Source organism: Capra hircus, chromosome 1 (genome assembly GCF_001704415.2).
Source record: "Capra hircus breed San Clemente chromosome 1, ASM170441v1, whole genome shotgun sequence".
Taxonomy (NCBI): Eukaryota; Metazoa; Chordata; class Mammalia; order Artiodactyla; family Bovidae; genus Capra; species Capra hircus.
Window position 1 is genome coordinate 41,467,260 of NC_030808.1, and position 20,848 is coordinate 41,488,107.

Here is a 20,848-nt window from a genome sequence, read left to right on the forward strand (position 1 = left end):
ACCAGTCGGGACAAGTAAGAGACTTAGAGGACCAAAAAAGAGATAACTTTCAAACAGTACCAGTTTCAGAAGTGGGGTGGGAGGAGAGGACAGATGATGAAGGAGAAACAATAGTTAAATACCAGAAGGAATTTTCCATGTTGTCACACAAGATTTAAGCCTGTAGATTGAAAAGCCCAAGTTCCAGATGGGATTTTTTTTTTTTTTAAGACACACACCTAGACATAACTTGGTGAAACCTTGGAATTCTAAGGATGAGAAAACTTGTTTATGAAGATGAGAGGAACGAAGGGAGCCACTACTTTTTCTTTCTATATCTTTGCATTGTTTTGTGAATAAAAATGAGTACTCATTTTTTTTAAATTGACAAAGAAAAATATTTTAATGCCCTCTCATGATGCTTATTTGTCACTGGACCCTCTTAGCCCAGCATCTATCGACATGCATGGCTCTGGACCCAGTTCCCAACTGTCCTAATATCTTTGGTCTTTCCTCTCACACTTGGGCCCTGGTCAGCCTGGACTCCTTCAGCTCAGCAGGCACTCCTGGTGCCTTGATTTTGAGCCCGGAACTGTATTTAACATTGAAATGACATGATGAGTAGATATGGTTCCTGTTCTCAAGGATCGTATGTCCGGCAAGAGCTCAATTTGTTCCACTGGGTTGAGCCTCTGGGCCTTTGTTCTTTGCTGATTTTCCGGGGAAATGGTAAGATTGCAGAAGATCATGTACATTTCTTCCATCTGCCTGCCTAAGGCCCCTGTTAAAAAAAAAAAGGTGGCACTACAGTAAATTCTCTACATACAAACTCTTCAAGTTGCGAAATTTCAAAGATGTGAATGTGTGTTCATATGTCCAGTCACGTAACTTACTGGCATATGTTGTCATGTGCACACATGTCCTACACGTGGTTGTGCTTTTGTGTACTTTAGAGCACCGGGTGGCATATAGTAGTACAGAGTCTTTATTTCAAGCCAAATCTGCAAGAGGACAACTTCACTGAACCTGCTATGCAACACGAGCTGCTTACTAATGAAGACCTGATGGAGTTGGAGACCCAGAGAAAGGATGGAGAGAGAAAAAGGAAGAAGTAACTGAAGAACCAAAGAGATTCGTGACACGGGAGACGGCAAGGGTGTTTTCTTTATTTGAGGGGGCACCGTTAGATTTTGGGACCCAGGACCCAAATGTAGAACGGTTCATGAATAGTACAGCAGCTTTTCAGAAGGCAATCCAGGGCTGCCATGTCATCTATGATGAGAAGAAAACAGCTCTACCCAGACATCACTGGATCGTGTTCTTTCTTCACGTGTGTCCCCTCCCTCCTGCACACTCCTCGCACCTCCCTCCCCGTCCCATCCCTGCAGGTTGTCACAGAGCACCAGCTTTGGGTTCCCTGCCTCATACATCAGACTCCCACTGGCTATCTACTTTACACATGGGAATGCATGTGTTTCAGTGCTATTCTCGCAAGTCAACCCACTCAAGAGGATAGATAGAATTGAATCGAGCAAGGAACCCGAACCTGTGCCATCAACGTCAGGCGTGAGTGAGATTACAGCTTGCCTTCCGTCTCCTATCGGTGATGACCCTTCAGCTCTACCATCTCCCGCCTCCTCTCCATACTCTAGTCAGTAACTCTTCTTGCCTGTCCACTCCATGCCAGCCCCTGTGTGCCAGCTGTTGTACAGTACTACTGTACGTTTCAAGGTACTGTACTGTAAGATTAAACATGTTTTCCTTACTACCATCTTTCTAGATTCTCCATATATGCATTAATATACAGTATGTGTCTTTTTCAAGGCAGCAGTGGAGATGCAGACATAGAGAACAGACCTTTGGACGCAGTGTAGAGGAGAGAGAAGGCAGGATGATTTGAGAGAGTCGCGTGGAAACATATATGTTATCATATGTCATGTAGATGTGTGCGCTGTGTCCTCAGTTACTCAGACTGAGGACTCTGATCAGTCGCTGCGTTGGACTCCTTGTGAGCTCGTGGACTGTACAGCTCTCACCTCTGAGAGGGTCTGAATTCCGCCTTTGGAATGTATGCATGCATGCGTGCTTGCTAGGTTGTTCAGTCAGGTCTGACTCTGCGACCCTTTGGACTGTAGCCCATCAGTCTCCTCCATCCATGGGATTCTCCAGGCAGGAATACTGGAGTGGGGAGCCATGCCCTCCTCCAGGGGATCCTCCAAACCCAGGGATCGAACCTGCGTCTCTGATGTCTCCTGCATTGGCAGGCAGGTTCTTTACCACTGATATCCAATGGGAATTTGCTGTATGACACAGGGAACCTTGTGTCTCAGCTGGTAAAGAATCCGCCTGCAATGCGGGAGACCCTGGTTCGATCCCTGGTTTGGGAAGATCCCCTGGAGAAGAGAAAGGCTACCTACTTCAGTATTCTGGCCTGGAGAATTCCATGGACTGTATAGTCCACGGGGTCACAAAGAGTCAGGCATGACTGAGCAAGTTTCACAAGGAACCCAAAGCTGATGCTCTGTGACAGCCTAGAGGGGTGGGATGGGGAGGGAGGTGGGAGGGCTGTGTAAGAGGAGGAGGACACATGTATGCCTAATGCTGATTCTTCTTAATGGATGGCAGAAACCATCACAATATTGTAAAGTAATTATCCTCTGATTAAAAAGAACAAAATATTTAAGTAAAAAATTCTTGTGTTTGCTTTGTATGTGTTATTTGTGTGAAAAGTATTATAAACCTATTACAGTATAGCAGTATATAGTCAAATATTTTAGTTGGGTACCTAGACTGACGTCGTTGGATTTAAAAACAAATTGGACTTATAGATGTGCTCTCAGAATGGAACTCGTTCATATGTTGGGGCTTACTGTGTAGTCTGGAGGTTTCCACGACATCCACGACAGCCCTCGAGGCACTTCCGTGACTCAGCTGAGGTCCTCCTGAGGACGAGGTGGCTGACTTGCCACCCCACCCCACCCCACCTGGCTCCCTTCCCTGATCCTTGCCCCCAACCTCCACATAAGTCCCCCATATCATCCCAGTCACAGTGGATGTGCGGAGTCCCTCATTCTTAGGAACTGAATTTGAACTTAGACTCTCCTCTCTGCGTGGCTTTCCAAAGACAGTGAAATCAGGTCCCCAAAGTGGGCCGTCTTGAAACAGTGTCACCCAGCTGGGGCAAGGGACTGCTGGAGGTTAGGATCCAAAGAAAGAACTAAAAGAGGGAGCTCTCGCAAACAGGAGGATTTTCCCCTTCTTCGCTGGTGTCTTTCGGATAACAGGAGAGTGATGGGGATACAGAAAGCTTTGACATGGCTCAGACGGTAAAGAATCTGCCTGCAGGAGTTGATCCCCGGGTTGAGAAGATCCCCTGGAGGAGGAAATGGCAACCCACTCCAGTATTCTTGCCTGGGGAATCCCATAGGCAGAGGAGCCTGGAGGGCTGCAGTCCGTGGGATCACACAGCTGGGCATCTGACACACACACCGCAGGAAAAACGGTGGGGAAGATGGAGAGGCAACCCCCACAGGAGGATATGTGGACGACCCTGCAGTGCCAGGATCTGCCAAGGGACAGCCTGTGAGTGGTTCTCGGTGGGGCTGGAGGTCGCCACGCTGGTGAAGCATCATATACAGCTGCAGAGCTAATGCAGTTGCATGTCTGGGTGGAGGTACCTGGCCCTCGCATGTCAGGGGGAGGGTACCTGGTACTTACATGTCTGCGGGGAAGGGGGGGGGTTGGTATCTGGAACTTTCATGTCTGGGGGGTTCCTGGCCCTTGCATAAAATCTGGGGGGGGGTTCCTGGCCCTTGCATGTCTGGGGGGGTGCGGGTGGTACCTGGCACTTGCGTGTCTGGGAGGCACCTGGCTGAGTGAAAGGATACAGTTCCCCAAGCTCTCAGTGACTGAGTGACACCAGATGCGCCTCTAGCTCGGGATGATCAACGCGGACTGCCTGCTTGTTCGCCATCTTCCCTCCCCGTCTTGTCGCTCCAAAGCCTTCCTCCCTGACTCCCATTCCACTGTCTTGTCAGAAACCAGACTCTTCCTAATTCCAAAGCTTCTTCTCAGTCTCACAGGCTGAGAACACCTCCTTCCTGCTCCCTGAGACATGCAGTCAAGTTGGAGTCTGGACCCCGGACACTTAAATGAAGAAATGTCGAGGTACCCCAGGGCCACGCAAGGCCACATTGCCAACATTGGCCAAGGTCTGAGCCAAAGAACATAAAGAAAAAGGCTTTCTATGGAGGGTATCTTCAAGGATTTGCACTCCTGCCCAGTTGACAAAAGCCCCAAAGTGCTGGCCCCGGGGCAGCTCTCTGTTTAGTCTGGCTCTGTTCTAACAGGCCTGCAAGGATGGATTTCAAGGCCTCTGAGTACCTGTATTTATCTTCAGGCTCAGATCCAGGCGCTCAGCAGTGTGTCCATTTCAAAATAATAAAGACAACAATAGCCTGTCTTCAGTAAGATGCAGACTTTGGAATCCATGTCAAAGTATGGTAGAACCAAACACCCATGGGGCAGGCGACTTTGCATCGTGTCTCTGGTGTATGAAGGGTGGAATTCAGCCTGAGAATTCCCAGAATCCATGGGGGCCTCGAACACATCCATGAGAAGAGGATGGGAAGACATTGTAATTGGAAGAGATAATTGGGCCAACGGCTGGAGCATGACTGTTTTGCAAAATCGAGTGTTTCAGCTGGTCCTAGTCATCGGACAATGGAAGGGCCAGCATTTGGATATTCAGTCACCTCCTGAAGCTGAGGATTAGTTGAATATATTTGGTTCCGGAAATGTCCCAATGAAGCAAGAGAAAAATGGGACAAAAGGCCTTGGCAGAGGCCAAGCCATCTTCCCAGCTGCAGAAATGAAAGACGAATCCCAGAGCACCCCCCCACCCCAGCCCAGCCCCAGCCTCCAGGCGGCCTCAGGAGAATGTACACAGCAGGCTTGACAGCAGCCTGCTGCTAGCTGGAGACATTCACAAGCCCCCCAGGAAGACTCTGGGCCCCTCCACACCCGTGATGGCAGACTCTCTAGTTTCACTAAAACTGAGAAATACTGAAACAACATTTCTCACTGTTGGCATCAAACAACCGGTCACTTACCAACTAACTTCCCTTCCTCCTAGAGAAAAATGCCAACTTCCAACCACACACTGACATTCCTGGCAGCAGAAAACCTTTTTATTCCACCTGAACCCATGAGAAACAAAGCCAGTCGAGAAATGTGCGTACTGGGATTGCAAAGCTTCGAATGCCATCGGTCATGTGGAAAACGTGGAGCTGAGCCTGGCATTGTTCTCCGAGGACTTCATGCAAACAACAAGAGCCCACTGAGAGCTCTCAAGCCTACATGGAGGAGAACTGCTAATCACAAAACCGGGTCCTGGCTGCCTCCGATGGCCTTAATGAGGGCCAGGTGACCACAGATGAACGCGACCACACTACGCTTGCATTTGTCAAGTCTGAGATTGCTGCAAAGCCTGGAGTGAATGAGTCTGCAAACAAGAAAATGTATCTGTCCAGGAGCTGGAAAGAATAAGATGTGGAAAGGGGGCGGTGGGGGGGCCGCATCATCAATTACTTGTGGTTCTCAGACAGCCAAGAACTATGCTTGGAAGTACAACTTCTGAGCATCTGGAGACGCCTTTGGTCGGCAGCCTAGTCTTCTGGATAACATCACAATCATTCAGCCTGTCCCAGCCAGGCCAGATGGAGGCAATATTGTGTAGTGGGCAGACTTGTTTCAGGCTCCTCTCTGCCTTCTTCCTGCTTCTTGCCCACTTTCCTGCTGGTCCACAACCCTTTCTCCATCACCATCACCACCACCACCACCACCACCACCAAGAAAGGCTTAGGGTCTCCCCTCCTTCCCCACCCCAATCTGCTCCTAGGAAAGGATCTGATGGAACTGTCCTTATCCTGATCATAGGTCAAGTATCAGTGTATTGACATTACAATGAGAGTAAATGCCATCAGATAAAGGGTTGCAGGGGTTCCGAGGTGGCTCAGTGGCAAAGATTCCTCCTGCTAACTCAGAAGACCTGGGTTCAATCTTTGGGTGGGGAAGATCCCCTGGAGAAGGCAATGGCAACCCACTCCAGTATTCTTGCCTGGGAAATCCCATTGGCAGGAGCCTGGCGGGCTGCAGGCCATGGGGTCTCAAAGAGGGGACACAGCTGAGTGACTAAACAACAACAAAAGGTCACAGCTCTTCTGAGGAAACTGAAGAATGAGCCGGAGCAGGAGGAGGCACGCGGCACAGTGACCTCCCCAACTTCTCTTCCCGGGATGCCTTGTGTGTCGGCTTCCTTCGCTGGGTCTCAAGTCCCTTCCCCAGGGTGAAGAGAGGTAGGTACCATGTAGGGGACTCAAGTGGCTTCCCTCGTGGCCAGCCCTGGGTGGCAGGTCTGCCGGAGGTTCTCGGGAGCCCCTGAGAAGGAGCTGGGTATGGCTATGAAGATGTAGTGATCCCACGGGTAGCCTGCTTCTTAGGGCCTGAGAGCTGTGGCACCCCCTCCATGGAGCAACCTGCTGCAGCCTCCAGGAAGGCCGCCAGGGTGTCTGCTGGGCCCTTGGGACGGGACAGAGCTGCCGGCTCTCAGCATGCCTGGGGGAGCAGTTTGGAGCCATAATGAGGATTTGGTAGGACACGTGCTCGGGCTTCTCCTGTGTCCCTAGGGAAGCCCCTAGACAGGGACTACCCAGACCCCTCCCACCCCTTTCTTTCCGGTCCTAACTCACTGAGCCGTTCCTGGGCCCCTCAGCCCTGTTTCCCGCCGCCTCGGTTTAACTCTCCCAGAGGGGTTCCTCTCATGTGGTGTACATGGTCGCTGAGTCATGTCAGACTCTTTGCAACTTTTGGACTGTAGCCCACCAGACTCCTCAGCCCATGGGATTCTCTAGGTAAGAATTCTGGAGTGGGTTGCCATTTCCTTCTCCACAGGAGCTGAGAGAAATAGCTGAGCTTTGCCGAGGTGGAGGGTGCCCCCTGGGGTTGTGTAGCTAGTCCCTCTCCCCTTTCAACTTCCTCCCAAGCAGAGCTGTGTGCTGGGGAGAGAGTGGTGCTGCCCTTCACAGCCAGTTTCCAGTGGCTCATCCTCGCCATCCGCTTAGCCCTCAAGGCAAGAGACTTCTCCTCCTCACCTGCGTCTCTCTCCAAGCCTCACTCAGCAGTAGACACCAAAGTGAAGCGAAGTGAAGGCGCTCAGTCATGTCTGACTCATTGTGACCCCATGGACTTTAGCCTACCAGGCTTCTCCATCCATGGGATTTTCCAGGCAAGAATACTGGAGTGGGTTGCCATTTCCTTCTCCAGGAGATCTTCCCAGCCCAGAGATCAAACCCAGGTCTCCCGCATTGCAGGCAGATGCTTTACCCTCTGAGCCACCAGGGAAGCCACCTTAATCAGTCTTGAAGCCGGGGCTACACATGACCATTCCTGCTTATTCATAAGTGTTGTGAATTTTTTTTCTTCTTCTTCTTTTTATGATAGGTGTTTGGGTTTCTGGGAAATAGTTTTTAAAATAGCTTTCCTAGCTAATGAAGAAGCTTAAAATATCCTTTAGAACAAAAGTCCTCTTTGAAGCCCAGTCCACAGAACGCGGGGCACAATAGGCACCCTGTTTACTTGCTGCAAATTGTTTACTTTGCTACAAATTGAATGCAGAGAGGTTTTCTGTGCCTTGGGCGGCACTGGAGTCGGCTCCATTCCGCACACACCACCTCAGTTCTGTTCTGCGGGCCTCTCTCCAGCAGCTCTGACTGGGCCCTGAGCTGGGATAGAGGAGGCCGGTCTCTCGTTGTAACTCTCTGTTTTCGACCCTAGGGTGAAGGAAAGGACTAGCGTGACTCAGCACTTCTGACCTAGAGGAAAGACTTCATTTGGGGATGGAAGGGTGGGTGTGTGGAAAGGAGAGGGAGAGAAAGGCTTTCACCTCCTAGCAAATTCTGGAAGCTTACTGTGGGGTTCATTTACTGTCCCCACCCTCCCCAACCCCCCAGGGAAGAAAGCACACCTTCCTAGCTTCTGAGAGAGGCGCTAACGAAGCTCCATGACCAGCTTACTCCGGTTTCCCCTTATGTTACTCTACTCGCTGTCAGCATGTACCCCCAGATTCACATGTTGAGGCCTGAACCCCCAGCACCTCTGTATGTAACTGTCCTCGGAGGTGGGCCTTCAAAGAAGTGTCAAGTTAAAAGCAGAGAGTACTTTGTGGACAAAAGTCTGTCTAGTCAAAACTATGGTTTTTCCAGTAGTCATCTATGGGTATGAGAGTTGGACCATAAAGAAACCTGAGCACTGAAGAACTGACGCTTTTGAACTGTGGTGTGGGAGAAGACCTTTGAGAGTCCCTTGGACTGCAAGGAGATCCAACCAGTCCATCCTAAAGGAAATTGACCCTGAATATTCATTGGAAGGACTGATGCTGAAGCTCCAATACTTTGGCCACTTGATGCAGAGCCGACTCATTGGAAAATACCCTGATGGAGGGCAGGAGGAGAAGGGGGTGACAGAGGATGAGATGGTTGGATGGTATCACCAACTCAATGGACATGATTTTAGCAAATTCCAAGAGGTAGTGAAGGCCCAGGAAGCCTGCTGCAGTCCATGGGGTCACAAAGAGTCGGACACAACTTAGCTACTGAACAACACAACGACTAACCCTATCTGATTGGTGTCCTTAAGAAGAGATTAGGATACAGACAGAGAGGAAAGACCACTTGAGGGCACCACAGGAAGATGGAAGTCTACAAGACAAGCAGAGAAGCCTCAGGAGAAAACAAACAGGCTGACATCTTGATCATGAACTTCCAGCCTCCAGAGCTGTGAGAAAATAAATGTCTAAGCCACCTAGACTGTGGTATTCTGTAGGCAGCCCTAGCAATTTAATACACTGGAGAAAGAACAGAAATCCAGGAGCCCTCTCCAAGCTTCTGCTGCTCACCTGTAAATTAGGAATATTTGTTTCTGCCTTGCAGAGCTCTTGGGAGGGTTAGGATTGCAGATGACAAGGCACCTGGAGCAGGGTCTGACGTAGAGCAGATACTAAATTCTTGTGAATGTTAGGACTGTCACTACTATTATGAGAGACCAGTCGATGCGTGTGTTTTGCTTCTGCGTGCATGAGCGCTCAGTCGTATTCAACTCTGTGCGACATCATGGACTGTAGCCAGCCAGGCGCCTCTGTCCATGGAATTTTCCAGGCAAGAATGCTGTAGTGGGTTGCCATTGCCTTCTCCAGGTGGTCTTCCCAAGCCAGGGATTGAACCAGCGTCTCCTACATCTCCTGCATTGGCCAGCGGATTCTTTACCACTGTGCCACCTGGGAAGCCCCATGTGTTGCTGATTAAACATATTAGAGTCCCTATTAAATGTAGCTAGGGAGAAGGCAATGGCACCCCACTCCAGTACTCTTGCCTGGAAAATCCCATGGATGGAGGAGCCACTTTGCTGCAGTCCATGGGGTCGCGAAGAGTCAGACACAACTGAGCAACTTCGCTTTCACTTTTCACTTTCATGCATTGGAGGAGGAAATGGCAACCCACTCCAGTGTTCTTGCCTGGAGAATCCCAGGGATGGGGGAGCCTGATGGGCTGCCGTCTATGGGGTCACACAGAGTTGGACACGACTGAAGCGACTTAGCAGCAGGGTCTCTATCCATTGATTTGATGATCTGGCACCAAAGAATTTAGTGTTTTTGGCAACCCTTGGAGATGTCACTTTCTCTGGGCCACCAGGCTGCCTGACTCCAGGGGGTACATTCACTCCTTAAACTGACCCCCCTTTTCATAACTTCACATCCTTACCTGTTTCACAGAAAGTCCATTATCACATAGCAGCCACTGACAAGACAAAGCTGTGTTGAAATTCTATATAAATTACACTCAGAAGACTACTCACCTTCATGTCAAATTCTAATAGATTGGCCCAGCATGATTTTGTTCTTGTATAATCTGTTTTCTTTCCCCTAAAGAGGTCATTTTTTAAGAAGATCGGTGATTCTGTCTTTGCTCAATTCTCTGCTGTGTGGCATGCACACTGAGCCTTTTCTGTGGAGCAGGGTTTCTGGGGACACTGACCACATATGATGATGGGTTCCATCCTTCACCAACAGTCCTGGCCATTGATGCACATTTACTTTGCTAGTCATTGAAAATACTGGACTTTGACCAGCTCTGAATTTAAACCTCCGATCTGATTAATTACAATCTCCCTAAAAGTTCTCCAGCCACTGCTGGCTCGGATCCTGGCCACACGTCTCTGAATGAAAGGACCCTCTTAGCTCTAAGTTTCTGAGGGCTCCACTTCCTCTGCCTGAATTACTCCTTTTGGACATAAGTCACGTCGTGCAAAGTTGGCTCAACTCAGCATCTATTTCAGACTTCTCCTCTCTATTTAAATGAGATGATGTATAATAAGCACTTGGGAAACCATGACACCAGAGATAAATGTACAGTTTTATATTTAATTATTTTTTTCAACTTTTAATATACTCTTCTCATCCCTGGCTGATAACTCTGCCCCAGGATTTTCAGGTCATGAAAAGTGACTTGTCTTCATTTACACCAACTACTTCTCTCTTTCTCCTTTTTTTCGGAGGATAATTGCTTTACAACCTTGTGTTGACTCCTGGCATACATCAGCATGAATCAGCCACAGGTATACACATGCCCCCTCCCTCCTGAACCCCCTCCCATCCCCCCCAGCCCACCCTTCTCGGTTGTCAGAGGGTGCTGGGTTGAGCTCCCCGTGTCACACAGCAATATTCCCTGTCTTTTCATTATAATTATTATTTGTTCCTATTATTTCAAAATTAATTTTTGTTGGAGTATAGTTGCTTTACAATGGTGCATTAGTTTCTGCTGTGCAGCAAAATAAATCAGCTGTACATATACGTACACCCCTTCTTCTTTGGATTTCCTTCCCTCTGCAGGTCACCACAGAACATTGAATGAGGTTTCTCATGCTATACAGTAGGTCCTCATTCGCCATCTGTTTTATGCACATCATCAATAGTGTCTATATGTCAATCCCCATCTCCTGACGCACCCCACCCCACGCTTTTCCCATTGGTGTCCATACATTTGTTCTCTCTATCTGTGTCTCTACTTCAACTTTGCAGAAAAGACCATCTAATCCATTTTTTCCTAGACTGGATGGACATATATGCGTTAATCCATATTTGTTTTCTCTTTCTGACTTACTTGACGCTATATGACGATCTCCAGATCCATGGCTGAGTAGTATTCCCCCTGCATATATGTGCCACAAAGAAGATATCTGTTCCTCTGTTGATGGATATTTAGGTTGCTCCCACATCCTGACTACTGTATATAGCATTGCTATGAACATTAGGGTGCATATGTCTTTTTGATTATGGTTTTCTTTGGGGATACACCCCATAGCAGGATTGCTGGGTCATATGCTAGTTCTATTTTTATTTTTTTAAGGACCACTCTCTGTTCTTGATAATGACTTCACTCCATGTTGGTCACCCTTTCCTTCCACCTGGTCTCAGGAAAGCAGCACATCCACCCTCCCCAGGGCCAACAACTTTGACTAAACTCTCATACATCGCCTGCCCTCATCTTAGAGGGCCTTCCTCATACACCTTTCTCAGCTCCTTCCCCACCGTCTCCTTCCTGACATTACAAAACCATCTTCTCCTGAGCTCATGCTCTTCCCTAGCTGATCATCTCTCATGGCCAAAATTCTTAATTTTTTTTTAAATTAAATGGAATGAAGTTTAAAAAGTGTTATTGAGATAATTGATACGTAACACTGTGTAAGGGAACCATATATTGATCTGATACACTTATGTATCATGACCATGGTAGCATTAGTTCACATCTGTATCTCATCACATAATTTAGCATTTCTTTTTTGTCATGAGAACAATTAAGATCTAGACTCTCAGCAACTGTGAACTTTATAACACAGTATTGTTGACTACCATCTCTATGCTGTGCATTAGGCCTCTAGGACTTATTTAACTACTGGTTGCAAGTTTATACCCTTAAATAACATCTCCCCCATCAATTCCTTGCCCCCCAACCCCTGGTCACCACCATTCTACTCTCTGTTTTCAGGATTTTGGATTTTTTAGATTTCCCATATATGGGAGCTCATAGAGTATTTGTCTTTCTCTCTCTGAGTTACCTCACTCAGCAGAATGCCCTCAGTGTCCATCTATGTTGCCTCAAATGGCAGAATTTCCTTCTTTTTCATGGCCAGATAATATTCCACTGCCATTCTGTACCACATCTTCTTCACCAGGATTCTTCATCACGAGGTCTTCACCCACCACCACATCTCACAGCCACTTGCTCACTCTGGAATGTCTGAAGTCTGATTATCATCTGACTGCTCCATCAGATGAAAGTCTCACTCTCAGGCCCAAAGATAGAGCCCTAGGGCAAACTCCCGCCCTGGGGAGGGAGGCTGAAGAAGCAGAGACTGCCTTCAGGAGAGTGAGAGACCACGCCTGGCTGAGACCCCTGGCCTCGTGGGGAGACTACAGAATCACAGCAAAACTCCAGAAAGTCCAGAGGTACCCAGAGGTCAAGCATCAGCTTACTAGACATGTCACCTCCTTTTCCTCTGTGATCCACAGCTTCCTTTACCCCAAATGTGTCAGCCTGCCCAGCCTGTCTCCATCTCTTCCAAGTCTTCCCCAGTTTTCGCCCAGTCTAATCAGGCCCCTCCCCAGCATCTTCCCACATCCATCAGAGACTCCCTCCACCCCATCTGCTCTGCCCTGCCCCACGGCCCCGATGAGCGCCACTGAATACCCACCTCAGGCCAGGTCATCCCGCAGTTATTCTGTCCTCCCAGCAACCCACGGAGTATGTACTGTTGCCATACTTATTCCCATTTCACAAGTGAGGAAACTGAGTCCCAAGGAGGATAAACTTTACTTTCCAGGGCCTCCCTTTTGAAACATAGCATAGCCAGAACTCAATGGTCAAGAATCAGGCTCCACTGAGCATGGCCGCCTCACCCTCCTGTTGTCCTATGTCCCTCCAACCGTGTGACCCTGGGGTGCCACTCCACACCATCAGTCCACCCAGGGCACCCTTGGACCAGAGGGGTCTGTCCTCTTCCAGGGATCCCCAAGCCATCTCGAGAAGACCTTGACATTCACAGGCGAGGTCCCTGACACCTCACCCACATCCTGGATTCTGCCTCGTCCTCAATTCCTCCCCAACCAAAGCTAGGTGTGAGGCACTCACTTCCCTTCCTGAGTTGTCACCATCGGAGAGAGACTCAATTTTGTCCCCAAGAGGAAGAAGGGAAGAGCCGTTAAGCCACAGTGTCCATGTGGACTGTCCAGGTTCAGTCCTGGCCTCTCCACTTTTTCACTGTGTGGTTTGGGACCAGTTACTAAACTTCTCTGTGCCTTGGACCCTGCATCTGTAAAACGGGAGTGATAGCAGTGCCTCCCTCCTGTGAAAGCGGTGAGGATGAAGTAACACTGAGTAAGCATCAGCTCTTGTTACTCGTCCTCATGTGGCCTAAGGAATGACTCCTCCTTTTAGTGGTGGTATTTCACTAGGAGACTCTTGAAAAAAAAAGTGAAAAAGTCACTCAGTCATGTCCAACTCTTTGTGACCCCAGGGACTACGCAGTCCACGGAATTCTCCAGGCCAAAATACTGGAGGGGGTAGTCTTTCCCATCTCTAGGGGATCTTCCCAACCCAGGGATCGAACCCAGGTCTCCCACATTGCAGGAGGATTCTTTACCAGCTGAGCCACAAGGGAAGCCCAGGAGGCTCTTAGAGGTAGACAACACTTGGAGAGCTAAATAAATGCATCTTTAACAGGAATTCCAGGCACCCTGGAAGGTCAAGAGTCCTTCCTTTCTCCCTCCACATTGTCTCACCAAGACAGCTGCCCATACATCCAGATCATGCTCATGGCCCGAGTTAAGTGCCACCAAGCTGACGGGCACAAGGTGGCCAGCCGTCTCCCTAACACAGGCATGGGGAGCTGGTGGGCTGCCGTCCATGGGGCTGCAAAGAGCTGGACATGACTGAGAGGCTAACACACACACACAGCACTGGCATAAGATCTTCGCGAGTCAGATTGAGGCAGGAGAGGTTCCTGTGCTACTTAAATGAGTTCTGTGAAAGAGTAACCTCTGCAGTGGTGACCAACAGCCAGAAAATGAACAAGGGAGGGGCAAGGCCCAGGCCCAAGCAGGTTTCTGAGGCCTGCATGAGTCCTGGGCCGGAAGGGGGTAGCAGGACGAGAAGGCAGCTATGCAAAGGAAGCGCAGTCAGCTCTGGTTTCTTCTCCTTTCTTTTTTTCTTTGTGGGTTTTTTTTTTTTTTTTTTTTTTTTTTTTGCTCTGCACAGTTGGCGCTGTTACTGGTCCCAATCACAACATCTTATTTATTTATTGATTCCGCAGGCTCTAGGACCAGAGTATGATAAATATCAGTTTTCCACTGGGGCTAAGATCACACGGCCAAAAAAGTGAGGCAATCACCCAGGAAACAAAATTCTTTTTGTCTGAATTGTGCCATTGGAAATGTTCTGACAAACAGGCTCTTCAGGTGATTATAGAGCTTCAGTGGAGCCAGGCTCTTGCTTGAATTATCTGCATAATTGCCTTCCTTCTCCAGTTTGTCCAGGCAGACGGGACCTCACAAATCACCAGCTCGCCTAAAGGGAGTACTTTGGAAGCCAGGCAATGATAGGAATGACGCCAATTTAATAAAGGAACACCTGGGCCCTGCTGAGCTCCTGACTGCAGCCAACAGCCTGTGGTTTGTTTAAAGGCTTTCTATGTCCGTGGCTTTCATGGATGCTTTTGTTGCTGGTGGTCCATGGTCATCCTGGAAGGGAGAAGTCCCACCTTAAGGATCATCCTGGTCCCAGAACCAAGCTTCTAATCTTGGATGGTTTACCCCTTATTCAGAGATCCCTCATCCCCTCACTGCAGCGGGTGTCCAAGGCAGAACCAATACCTGAGGTCAGCCATCTGGGCCATATTGACCAAGCTGGACACCAGCTTGGAAAGTCAGCAGCATTCCCCTGAGACCCCTTCCTGCCCCTGCCGTTGGCTATCCAGGCAAAGTTACTCCTTCAGGCATCAGAGCATCTGAACAACCACCTGCCTCTACCAAAGCCACAGATGGCATTGTTCAGTCACTAAGTCATGTTCGCCTCTTTGGGACCCCATGGACTGCAGCACATCAGACTTCCCGGATGTCCTTCACCATCTCCCAGAGGTTGCTCAAGCTCATGTCCATTGAGTCAGTGTTGCCATCCAACCACCTCATTCTCTCTCATCCCCTTCAACCTTTCCTAGCATTAGGGTCTTTTCCAATGAGTTGATTTCCTTTAGGATTGACTGGTTTGATCTCCTTGCAGTCCAAGGGACTCTCAAGAGTCTTCTCCAACACCACAGTTCAAAAGCATCAATTCTTTGGCACTCAGGCTTCTTTATGGTCCAACTCTCACATCCGTATGTAACTACCGGGAAAACCATAGCTTTGACTAAACAGACCTTTTTCAGCAAAGTCATGTCTTTGCTTTTAAATATGCCGTCTAGGTTTGTCATAGTTTTCTTTCCAAGGAGCAAGCATCTTTTAATATCATGGCTGGAGTCATCATCTGCAGTGATTTTGGAGCCCCCAAAAATAAAGTCTGTCACTTTTTCCACTTTTTCCCCTTCTATTTGCCATGAAGTGATGGGACTGGATGCCAAGATCTATGTTTTTTGAATGTTGAGTTTCAAACTACTCGCCCCTTTCACCTTCATCAACAGGCTCTTTAATTCCTCTTCACTTTGTGCCACTTGAGTGGTATCATTTTTTGACAATTCTCCTGGAAATCTTGATTCCAGCTTGTGATTCATCTAGTCCAGCATTTTACATGATGTACTCTGCATATAAGCTAAATAAGCAGGGTGACAATATGCAGCCTTGTCTTACTCCTTTCCCAATTTTGAACCAGTCTGTTGTTCCACGTAAGGTTCTAACTCTTGCTTCTTGACCTGCATACAGGTTTCTCAGGGGACAGGTAAAATAATCTGGACTCCCATCTCTATAAGAATTTTCCACAGTTTGTTGCGATTCATACAGTCAAAGGCTTTAGTGTAGTTGATGAAGCAGAAGTAGATGTTTTTCTGGGACTCTTGCTTTCTCCATGCTTCAGTGAATGTTGGTAATTTGATCTCCGATTTCTCTGCTTCTTCAAAACCCAGCTTGTACATCTGGAAATTCTCAGTTCGTGTACTGCTGAAGACTAGCTTGAAGGATTTTGAGCATAACCTTGCTAGCATGTGAAATGAACCTTGCTAGCAAGTGTATGTTAGTCTGAACATTCTTTGGCATTGCCCTCTTTGAGACTGGCATGAAAACTGAACTTTTCCAGTCCTGTGGCCACTGCTGAGTTTTCCATATTTGCTGATACATTGAGTGTAGCACTTTAACAGCATCATCTTTTATGATTTTAAATAGCTCTGCGGAATTGTGTCACTTCTACTAGCTTTGTTCATAGTAATGCTTTCTAAGGCCCACTTGTCTTCACACTTCAGGATGTCCAGCTCTAAGTGAGTGGCCACACCATCATGGTTATCTGGATCATTAAGAATTTTATTGCATAGTTCTCCTGTGTATTCTTCCACCTCTTCTTAATCTCTTCTGCCAGATCCTTACTGTTTCTGTCCTTTATCACGCCCATCTTTGCACAAAATATTCCCTTGATATCTCCAATCTGCTTGAAGAGATCTCTAGTCTTTCCCATCCTATTGTTTTCTTCTATTTCTTTGCATTATTCATTTAAGAAAGTGAAAGTGAAGTCGTTCAGTTGTGTCTGACTCTTTGCGACCCCATGGACTGTAGCCTATCAGGCTTCTCCATCCATGGAATTTTCCAAACAAGAGTACTGGAGTGGGTTGCCATTTCCGTCTCCAGAGGATCTTCCTGATCCAGGGATCGAACCCAGGTCTCCCATGTAGCAGGCAGACACTTTACCATCTGAGCCACCAGGGAAGCTCTGATTCATTTAAGAAGGCCTTCTTATCTCTCCTTTCTGTTCTCTGGAACTTTGCCTTCAATTGGTAAGTGTTTCCCTTCTCCCTTGCCTTTCATGTCTCTTCTTTCTTCGGCTGCTTGTAAAGCCTCCACAGATAAGCACTTTGTTTCCTTGCATTTCTTTTTCTTTGGGATGGTTTTGGTCACTGCTTCCTGTATGTTACAAACCTCCATCCTTCAAGTTCTTCAGGCACTTTGTCTAGCAGATCTAATCTTTTGTTTATGTTATTGCTTGGGTAAGTGGCATTTGAAGAATAATAGTATTTAATAGGCTTATGAGATTAATAAACTGTGCATTTAATTAACCACACATGGTATTGTTCTTTATGCTCAAAGCTCCTGAATATTTGCAAAGGCATTCTCCTGTTACCAAGGACTGAGGAACATAAGCTCCAACCTGAGCCCCACCATGTCTGTGAGGCTTTCTTTAATCCCTCTAGGAATTTCTTATCTCCTAATTCTTCAGCTGCTAGGCCTTCTTCTCGAGTTTCTGCTCTGTAACCAAGTTCTTTCCCTCTTGTTATTTACTTGACTCCCTAAGTAGATTGTAAAATCTTTGAGAGACAAGCACATTTCTTGAAATAATCTTCATTTCTTTTTCATTCTCTTTCCATGCCTAGTGCTAGACACATATTAGATACTCAATGCCTACTCATTATTTGCATGGTTTCAGATGCATGTGGAATGATTCTGTTACACTACAGATACCTCAATAAACAAAGTCAATGTTTTGTTAAGGGAGGAGTTAATATAGCAGACCCAGATAGGGTATGCTTGAGTATTTAGTGATGGGGGTGTTTTATCAGGACGTCCCTAACTTGAAAACACTTTTATACTACCATATATAAAATAACTAATGAGAACCTACTGCATAGCACAGGAAACTCACTCAGTGCTCTCTGGTGACCTAAATGGGAAAGAAATCCCCAAAAGAGGGGATATATGTACATGTATGGCTTCAGTGGTGGCGTTAGTGGTAAAGAACCCATCTGCCAATACAGATGTAAGAGGGGGCAGGTTCAATCCCTGGGTTGGGACGATCCCCTGGAGAAGAAAATTCAACCCACTCCAGCATTCTTGCCTGGATCATTCCATGGACAGCTGGCAGGCTATAGTCCATAGGGTTGCACAGAGTCGGACACATCTAAAGTGACTTAGCATGCATGCATAGCTGATTCACTTTGCTGTCGCTGTAGAGCAGAAAATAACACATTGTAAAGCAACTACACACCAACAAAAATTAAATTTTAAAAAAAATCTCAATTCTCCAATAAGCTCATTTAACCATCACCATCATGAGCAAAGTAGTAGTGTGTGCATGTTCAGTCATGTTTGACTCTTTTCAACCCCATCAGACTCCTCTGTCCATGGAATTTTCCAGACAAGCATAATGGAGTGGGCTGCTGTTTCCTACTCTAGGGGATCTTCCTTACCCAGGGATTGAACCCACGTGTCCTTCATCTCCTGCATTAGCAGGCAGATTCTTTACCACTGCACTAACTATAGCGTGTCAGCCTCCTCTGTCCAAGGAATTCTTCAGGCAAGAATACTGGGATGGGTAGCCGTTCCCTTCTCCAGGGAGTCTTCCCAACCCAGAGATCGAACCCAGGTCTCCTATATTGCAGACAGATTTATTATCTGAACCACCATCATGTGCAAAGACTCATTCAAAGCCGTGAACTTTTCAGACTCCATGAAGAGGCTGAAAACTTGTTAACAGAATTCATCTATTAAGACAATGTCTGGTGAGTATCTACTGTGTGCCCAGCATTGTACCAGGTCCTGGGGACACAGCAGTGAAAGAGGCAGAGTCTCTGCCCCTTAGATGGCAGTGATCTCATAAAACAACAGTACCATGCAGTGCGTGCTCGGTGAGAAGTGAGACAGTGCTCTAGGACTTGAGAAGAATGCCATTACTGAGCGCGGGAGTGGGCAGGTGAAGTTCCTGGCAGGAAGGAGCAGGGCGACAGGGTGCACTTTAGGGAGTCAAAAGGGATGGGTAGCGGGGTGTAGTCTTAGTCTGTTGGAGTAAATGAAATAAGAGAGGTAGAAATGGATTTCTGTTTTGGCCACGACACATGTGAGGTGCCACCATCGCATCTGGGGTAGCTGTTGAGAGCCGAGCTATGGAAAGATGATGTGAGCACAGATCAGAGCTAAATGGGGACAAGCTCAGAAGGAATTTGAGTATGGAGGGTTGACAATAGGTATGTGGGTAGCACAACAATGGTGTGATGGATTAATAATATGATGTGATATGATTTCCAGTGTTTTTAGACATTTCTCCAAAGAAGACATACAGATGTCCAATAGGCACATGAGAAGATGCTCAACATCACTAATTATTAGTAAAATGTAAATCAACAGTACAATGAGGTACCATCTCACACCAGTTAGAATGGTCATCATTAAAAAGTCTACAAATCACAAATACTGGAGAGGGTGTAGAGAAAAGGAAACCTTCCTACACTGTTGGTGGCAATGTAAGTTGGTGCAGCCACTATAGAAAACAGTACGGCAGTCCCTCAAAAAACTAAAAAATAGAATTACCATATGATCTAGCAACCCACTCCTGTGCATATATCCAGACAAAACTATACTCCAAAAAGATACATGCACCCCTATGTTCATAGCAGCACTCTACACAATAGCCAATATATGGAAGCCACCCTAATGTCCATTGACAGATGAATGGGTAACAAAGAGGTATATACGTACAAATGGAATACTTTACTCAGTCATAAAAAAGAATGAAATAATGCTATTTGCAGCAAAATGGATGGAACTAGCGATTATTATACTAGGTGAAGTAAGTCAGAAAGAAAAAGACAAATACGTATAATATCACATTTTTGTGAAATATAAAATACAACCCAAATAAACCTATCTACAAAATAGAAACAGACTCACAGACACAGAGAATGCACTTATGGTTGTCAAGGAAAGAGGAGTGGGGAAGGTATGGACTGGGAGTTTGGGGTTAGCAGATACAAACTATTATGTATAGAATGTATAAACTACAAAAGCCTAGTATAGAGCACTGGGAACTGTATTCAATATCATGCAATAAACTATAATGGAAAAGAATATTTTTTAAATGTATACATATGTATAACTGAATCACTTTGCTCTACTGCAGAAATTAACACTGTAAATCAAATATGCCTCAATTTTGTTTTAGAAAAAGTAATGCTTTTAGTTCCAGACATTCCTTTTTCTGCTCGCCAGCTACTTCTCATATTCTGAAAAGTGTGGCATTCCAAAGCTAGGAATGTTTAATTTGATCCAGCCAAGGTGCGAGGTGGGAGTGAAGATGTGTGACGATGGGGGTGGGGCATGGGGCGGGGACAGGAATGACAGCATGTCCCAGAGGCACAGCGAGTTCAGCGTGAGGCACTGTTCTTCCCTAGGGCCCTACCCATGAGGATTCCTGAAAGGGATGAGCCTAGGGGGGTGCTTCCATTCCAAGCACGAGTACCGGAGAAGTAGAAATGGGGTCCATGTCACCAAGCAGAAGGTCCAGTCGTATGGCACAATTTCCCCATACCCACATTAGTGCTGAGAGCGTTTCTCATGTGCCCCAGAGTAGCACAGAGGTGATGGACAGAGAGGACAAAAGATGGACGTCTTTTATTTATTTACTTATTTTTAAAGAGACATTACTTTGCAACAAAGGTCCATCTAGTCAGAGCTATGGCTTTTCCAGTAGTCATGTATGGATGTGAGAGTTGGACTATAAAGAAGGCTGAGCACTGAAGAATTGATGCTTTTGAACTGTGGTGTTGGAGAAGACTCTTGAGAGGCCCTTGGAATGCA